Source organism: Hevea brasiliensis, chromosome 3 (genome assembly GCF_030052815.1).
Source record: "Hevea brasiliensis isolate MT/VB/25A 57/8 chromosome 3, ASM3005281v1, whole genome shotgun sequence".
Lineage (NCBI taxonomy): Eukaryota > Viridiplantae > Streptophyta > Magnoliopsida > Malpighiales > Euphorbiaceae > Hevea > Hevea brasiliensis.
Window position 1 is genome coordinate 1892737 of NC_079495.1, and position 8747 is coordinate 1901483.

An 8747-nucleotide genomic window follows, 5' to 3' on the forward strand; every position below is an offset into this window, starting at 1 on the left:
TGACCTCATGCATGATGCCATAAAAATAATAATTAATATATTAAATTAAATTGATTTTTGGTCTTTCATAAGGCATAAAAGGATGAAAAAGAAAAAGAAAATTTAAAAAGTTATTACATTATGCTTATCTCACCTTTATGACATCATAATTGATTTTTTTTATTTCCCACCAATATTGACCAAGTCAAAAATTGTTTAAAGAAGACAAAGTAAAAAAAAAAAAAAAAAGGAAATTTTTTATTTTGCTCTTCTTCCTTACTGTGAGTTCTCTTCCTCCTCACCCTCTCTTCCAATTTCCTCCATTAAAGCTTATTATCAAGCTTTTTAAACCCCAAATTACACCATAAATCTTTTGTGAAAAATAGTAGAAGCCTCAAATTAAACCTCAAGAGGAAGATTAGAAGGAGAATAATTGAAGAAAATTGAGAGAAATAGAAGATTAAATTCTGCTTACTTAAGGTTGGTATTCTTCCTTCATTTTCTCTTTGAATTTATGTGTAAGTAGTTAAGTTACACTTGTAATTAACAAATAAGTTAATAAAATCAAGCATGGTGGACCAAATAGAAATGTGGGCAACTAGGGTTTAGGTTTGAGGATGAATAATTCTGATACAAATTATGAATTAGTTAAGTGTGAATGAGTGTATAAATTCCAAATATGCATGTAGAATTCAACAAATGAGCTAAACATGGAAGTTAGGGTTTTGGACCTAGGGTTTAGAGACCAAAAATGTGAGAAACTTGTAAATGGTGTCTTTGACCTAATGTCAAGTGAGAAATGGTCATTTGTGACCTAATTAAGTGTGTTAGAAGTGTTGGAATTAAAGTCAAATTCAGAGGGAGTGTGGTCATGCTGCTGTAGCATGACCAAGTCACCTTTGAGGGACCAAAAATGAAATTTTACAAGTCCAATTGGTATGAGACCAATTGGGAATGAAAATAGGCACTAAATGACACAATTTCATTTAGGAAGCATGCCCAAAAAGTGACTAAAACCTAGTGAACAAATTGACCAAAGTTGAAAAATTGCAGGCTGCCTTGCGCAACCTGACCAAATGAACAGTCTGTTCATTTAGTCATAACTCGAGCTAGGCAGGTCAAAATGACCTGAAATTTTACCAGTGGTTAGATGAGATATAGACCTAAAACTTTCATGAGGAACACAAACCCAAATTATGCCATTAACCCAATCAAATTACTGAGCAAAGTTGAATCACTGAATCTGCAGAACTGCAGATTTACCATATGAACAGTAAAGTTTCAATGGCTATAACTCTCTCTAGAAAACTCCAATTTAGGTGATTCTTGAACCAATGGAAACATAAGGCATAGTAGAACATTTCATATGAAGAAAATTAGACCAAATTATGGACTTAACTTGATCAAATTGCTGAACGAATTTGGATCAATAATCTGCCAGAACTAAAATATGTAGCATGAACAGTAACCATAATTTGGATATAACTTGAGCTACAAAACTCCAATTGGAGTGATTTAAAAAGGAGAATAAACTTAAGACAATAGGGAACATTTTCTATGAAGGAAGTTTTGTCAAATTCCAACATAAAAGTGACCAATGGAACAGTGCAACCTTAGACACCAAAACTGAAAATTTAGCAATTTTGCCTAAAAGACCTAAGTTTTGAAAAAATGACCAAAACCAACAAGTTTGGTGACCAAAATGTGGTATGTGGGTGAAGTTGGAATTCCCATACCTATTAAACCTTAGAAAGTCAATAATTTGACTTGAATAGTATAGTGAATAGTAACCCAAAATACAAAAATTTCAAGAACGTCGAGTTTAGCACATTAGAGCTAGGTAAAAGTGAAGTTAAATTTATTTTTGGATTTATGCTAAGTTATGGAACTGAAACACTGTGAAAATGTGCGTTTCAGCTGAAAAAGACTTGGAAGGTCTGAGAGACTGAGTCAAGGCCTAGAGGTGACTCACGTCAGATTTGTGCACAATAAACCTTAATTGAGCATTTTGTCATTGAAAAATTAATATAGTATAATTTATGAAAAATTGATGTTAATCATGAATTGTGTTGCCACCTTGTGAATGAAATTATGACTTTGGAAATTTATCGGATTTCTCATGAATTATTTGAATAAAATGTTTAAAATGGATTTTTGATTCACACTTAGCATGACAGTGCCTTATTACTCCTCCTCCATTCATGGGGTGAGATCGATTATTTTTCCTCCCTCTCTGGTTTACCACTTGAGGTTGTAGATCGGATGAGTACTCATTAGCTAGCTAGCCACCTCCCTCATTGATTTCGATTAGTGGGGTTGTAGATTGCTTTGTCGTGGTGTACAACACGGCATTGATCGAAAATTTTGTGTCATGGCTTAAGTTGTGTATGACTTGGCAATACTGTGTTTATTAAATTATTTGATTAAATTGTGTTATTATGAGTTTTGATAATTTGTGAAATGTGATTGAGAAATATTTAAATTGTGTTTTGTTAATGAATGATTTATGTAATGTATATTAAAATTTTATTGTGCACCACTGAGTATTTTTATACTCAGCGATAGCTTGTTTTGCTGTTGCAGATAAGAGCAAGGAGAAAGCAGCAGAGTGAGCTGCTATCGATATTAAAGACTTCATTGACCTTTTCTGTACGGGTATTATTTTATACCCTTGTAGTTATTTTGATGTAAATACTGTAATGTCATAAGTATCAATGTAAAGTGAGCAGTTGTATAATAAGTTGTAATAATATTATTTTTGGAACTTCTTTTTGTAAATTAATATTTGTAGTTTGTGAATTTCATACTTTATGCACTGTGAATGATGTTATTAAATATTTTGAGATGATAAACTTTGATTGGATTGTGGAATTATTTTTGAAGTGGATTAAATTGAGTTGACTTGAAATTATTTGGTGGTTGGGAGTTAGGAAAAATTTATTGGAAGTGCTTTTTACAGGTTTTTGAAGAACGGTTTTCTCCAAATACAAACGGAACTCTGTCAAAATTTTTATAAAATTTGCGGTAAAATTAAAATGGACAAAAATTTTTACTAGTTTATAAGCTTTGAATAAATGATTTTAATTCCTACCAAAATGCTCACCACTTCCAAAATGCAAGAAAATAGTTTTAAAATCCCTTGTAGTGTACTTAATGAATTATCGGTAGGTGAAGTTCGGTAGTTCATTAGGTATTCTACGGGATCATTTTATGCCTTACAGAGAGGTAAGGTGTGACAGGGAGAGAGTTCTTACCCTAATTCTCTTAACTAAAATCCAAACTAAAATATCACAACTTCAATATACAAATTAACCCCTAAACAAAAATCCGCTGCACGACACCAATTCACTGAAGGGTCATCTCATGCACTCGTGTTCTTGGGCAACCCTAAAAGGTGAAATATCAAATATTCCTTTTATCCATACAAAGGATTAACATCGTACTCCAACCCTCTAATTATCAATTTTAATTTATGAAGAGCACAACGTTAAATCTGCTTACCCTCGTTGAAGGACGAGGTGGGGTGCCCGAACCTAGAATCTCTATTTTCAAAGTGGTTTTTTTAATTTACCTTTACAAATGGTTTTCTTTAATTTTCCTCAAAATTAAAGTGGCGACTCCTCACTTTTCCCACTTCGGTGAGAACTCGTCCAGGCGATCGCAAAAACCCTTGCGACAGCAATATTTACTGACCCATCTCTAGAATCTCAAAGATCTACTCACAAATCATGGTTTCAAGACAAACCCAAGTATAGAAATGAAGAAAAAATGAAAATCTAAGCTAAGGGAAAGAAAAACCCTGTAAAATGATGAAGAATCTACTGTTGGAAGGTTGCAAATGGTGTCCCTTTCTCTGCAGCAAACCTCGATCTCACGTGCTCCTCTTCCTTTCTCTCTCTCTTGCAAAATCTCCTTATTTTTCTCCTTGTGGAAAGAAAGAGAAAAAGGGTATTTATATATGGTTCAAAGGTCTGCCCTAGAATGGGTTAAAAGGCAGAATATTCTGGAGAAAGTGATATATTAAATCAAATGGACGAAAGTGCCACGTCAGCCATTTTCATTAAAACATCACAAGCTGTATCGATTGTGTTGCGCCTTGTATTACAAGTTGTGTAACTTTCTGTCTGATAAAAACTTCGTATCTGACAACGATACAACCTGTGACATAATCTGTGTCATAGGTTGTGCAACTTTCTATTTTTTTAAAACTCAACTTCAAAATTTGCTTTTTGAAATTTTGCAATTCAACTCTAATTTCCTCCAAAAGGCTGCTCTGATCAAAATGTCACTAAAATTCTCCAAATTTAACCTATAAAATAAATAAATTTCAAAAATTAAACTAAGAAGTGTAAAAAGGTAAAATTAACTAAATATAGGCTAATATCTATAGTGATAACTATAAACAATGGTAAATTATGTGCAAAAATTATACGTAAATGATGATATAAAATGCATACATCAGACATCAAGGATAAATTATAATTTAAATTTTGAAGTTTAGTTAAATTTATAATTTATCTCTATCATTTTAAAATATAAAAATTTAGTACCTAATATTTTAATAAACCTATAAGTTAATTTTTTGCCATTAAAGTTTTAATTAAGTTACTGTTAATTATAATAAAAATAATTAAAATGTTCTTAACTTTATTTTTTATTTGAAAATAATTTAGTCTCAAAAATTTTATTTTATTAACAATTGAGTCCCTGTATTTTTAAAATGTGGGTTTCATTAAATTAAAATTTTTAAATTTAAATTATAATTATTAAAATATGAATTAATTAATTTAAGATCCTTTAAATTTTTTATTAATTACAAAATCAATCTCTCTCTCTCTCTCTCTCTCTCACACACACACACACACACACACATATATATATATATATTTATTTATTTATTTGCTACTCCAGATAAAGAAGGTATGAGCATTGAGAATTTGAAGTTTCTCGCTTACCAGGTTGCAAAATCCAAGGCTGACAGAAGCTTTTAATTCAGGATTGCTATCTGAAAGCTCTGAGCTAGTCACTTTGTACATTGATGTTCATACTCATAAGGTCAGTAATCTTAACGTCAGTGCAGTACCAAAGAGGCCGTCAACGGTGTAAAAATCACAAAATGGAATATCTACAACGATGGGCATTTCCTGGTTCATGGGTTGAAGATTTCTTTCCAGCCCACCTTTCTTGCCAAATTTCGGATATAACTGCAAAATATAAACCTGATTTATTATAAATACAAAATATAAGATATATAATTTGACTAATCTATTAAATAAACGAGTCTTACATATTTATGTCATATAATTTTATAAAAAATTATCTCTAATTCTTTTTTTTTTCCTAGTAACAAAGTTGAGTTAATTAAAAGAAACAAATAATTCTATCAAGCAGACGTCCAATTTATCATTATAAAAATAGAAATTTTTATCAATATTTTTTTTTAAAGAAAATTGTAGTCTCAACTCTTTATAATAGCATAAAACACTTTTAATTTGACAAAAAGGAGAATGTGGGGGCTAGCAGAGGTGGGCAGAATGCACAGGCAAGCAGGAGCGGTTGGGCACTTCCATCCACTGAGCATTGGAACAGGACAGTAGCAGATGCTAGAGACAGGGCAGAGCCTATGCAGCACTGGGGAAGGATGAAATGTTCTTCAGATGTCAAAGGCAAGTTTGGATATGCTGGAGGGGGAACAAGAGATTAAAGTTAGGAACCATGAAGGAGAGTCTTGAAGAACGTGTCAACCCTTTTTTGGGCTTATCCACTTCTGTAGTCTGAGAATAGGTCACAGAAATAGTAGTAGCAGCATTTTAATAAGTTAAGTTGCACCATGTCTGCATCAGCCTTGGCAGATGAGGTGCTTAATATATCGATTCCAAATAATTTGTAACAGATCTCAGGAGGATTATGCCAACCTACTAGGGATGCCCTTTAACTCATTATTTGGAATGCATTGTATGCTATCAAAAATATACATATAAAGTAAATGGAAACCAAAAGAAGATTATAGTAAAACAAAAGTAGATTATTTGATGGATTTTTTGCCATCAGAACATAAGGTGATGGTAGATATTGACAAGATTACGAAAGTCCTTTGAGATGCTGGGTACCAAGATCATGTCTTTGACATCCAATTCCAAAAATCACAAAATAGAATATCTAGAATGATGGCCATGCCTACCCCTTCTGAACACCTATGCCTGCCACTTTTCCTACACTGCTTATAATTTCAAGCAGTCCCCAATGGAGCAGCAGAAAAACATATTGTCTGCACTGCCACTTTTCCCACTTTTGCTTGTCTCATACGAACTCATCCTGCAACTAATCTAATGGCATCTAATTCTCTCCTTCTGCCCTTTTTACTTGTTTTGCTTCTCCTTCCGACGAATCAAATCTCGTCAGGCAGAACTAAACTCTTTCTTCCGACGAATCAGACCTCGTCAGGCAGAACAAAACTCCTTCCTCAGACGAATCAGGCCTTATCGGGTAGAGCAAAATCTGAAGGGCTGGCGAGATCAGAATTTCAATTTTTAATGCCCTGAATTTTTTTTATTTTTTTATTTTTTATTTTTCGATAGAGGATTATGTGAGTGGAAACTCAAACCTGACAGTGCCAGAAAGTAATATGTCTTGAGGCATTGGACCAAGTCAGGCCAGGTGCTCTAAATGTTGTCTTAATTCTATGGGTTTCTTACTGTTTTCTTCCTTACTAAATTCAGTTTCATGGAATATTTGGGAATTGTTTGTTTAATAGAAGATGACTTCAATCTTGAAAGGTATCGAAACCAATTACTAGTGTGATTTCGGATGACTATATGGAATTGGTTTGGGACTCTGGTGCAAGAAAGGCGATTAGTTTGGCTTTTTCATTGATTGGCTGCATGAGTTGATTAAATTGAAAGTCCTACTTGTAGTAGTATTATAAACAGCTAAAACCTCCAATCCAGATATATATAGAGAGAGAAAGAGAGGGAGAGAGTCTCCTTTGCTTCTCTCATATATACAGATTCATCCCACAACTAATCTAATGGCATCTACTCCTCTCCTTCTGCCCTTTTTACTTGTTTTGCTCCTCCTCCAGACGAATCTCGTCAGGCAGAATTAAACTCTTTCTTCCGACGAATCAGACCTCGTCAGGCAGAACAAAACTCCTTCCTCAGACGAATCAGTCCTCATCAGGCAGAGCAAAATGTGAAGGGCTGGCAAGATTAGAATTTCCATTTTTAAAGTATCCATTTTATCATTGGCCGGCTCTTGCGATACCACCACAATATGCCAACAAGCCGAGTGTTATTTTTGAGGACATGCATATTTTCTCTTACCCATCAGAATCAGATCCTCCTAAGGTGATGATAGATATTGGCCAGATCTCGAAAGCCCTTTGGGAAGCTGGGTTCAAGAACATGTCTTCGATTATTGAGAAACAACTAACCTCAATTGCACCTTTTAATGAGCATGAACGTGATAGAATCATTCTATATAAAAACAATTCAATCACTATATTTGCTCCTCCTGATGAAGCTTTGGGCATGGAGAATTGGATGCAACTCGGATACCAGGTTGCAATATCCAAGGTTCAAAGAGAAGATTTTGAAATATCCGATGGCTACGATGTACGCACATTGGACAATTATCGAAGAAGCCTTAAGATCATAGTAGTACCCGAGTGTGCTTATCCTTACGTGAATGGCGCACAAATTACAAAATGGAATATCTACAATGATGGTCGTGTGCTGGTTCATGGGGTTGAAGATTACTTTTAATAATGTTACTTTCTATTATCATCGAGATTTCATTAATAATTGATTATCGATTTTCCGTCCATTAATTAGCATGGTTTTTTTTTTCCTCTGCAAGCTTGGCTTCATTTATTTATTCAGCTAAGTGAAATATGAAAACTAAAATTCATTTGATCTAACCCTTTGAGCTAAAGTATTTTATTAAATTACAGATAAATGGGAAAAGAACAAAGTACACTCTTAACATAGAAAACACTAAAAAAAAATCATAAACTTCAATTGAAAATTAAAACACATAATAAAAGTCAAATTAGAGCTAATCAACATAAAGTTGACAATCAATAGATAGAAAAATATAATTTCTTGGCAAACAAATCATAACCCACGCTATAATTTTGTTAAGCAATCACGCAAATGATAGTAATATAGTTGAGAGCTTGAAAAAAAAGCCATGCAAAATATAGATATCTCATGTTAATAAAATATGCCATTAAACCCTATTTGCAAATCAACTCCGTCACTAAAGTGGTAGATCACATCCGGAAAGACTCTTAGTTTTTGAGTTATGTTTCCCTTAAAGCACAAACAAATGTACACATTCGCCTATTCACCTATGTCTTCTATGGTTAAATGAGCCAATATTCGCACTTCATCCCATTCCTAAACTTGTCATAGGCTTGGTCAATCAGCCAAGTGACAGGAGTTCTCATTATTTTCCTCAAAGTTAATTTTGCTCGTGCATTATGTAGATTATTTATTATTTATGTTAATGATATAATTTAATGCATATTTTTCTTTATTTCATATTATAAAATTTTATTAATGATAAAAGTTTTAATTAATTGTAGTTTTATTTCAAGTGTTAATATACAAATTTTATAATAGTAATCAATATAATTTTATATTTGGTAATTTATCATTTAATTTTAAATTTCGAAATAATCTAATTCACCGTTGCTAATCTAACTCAAATTTCAATTAAAAATATTATTTTTTTAATAATTATTTTTTTATTATAAGATAAGATCT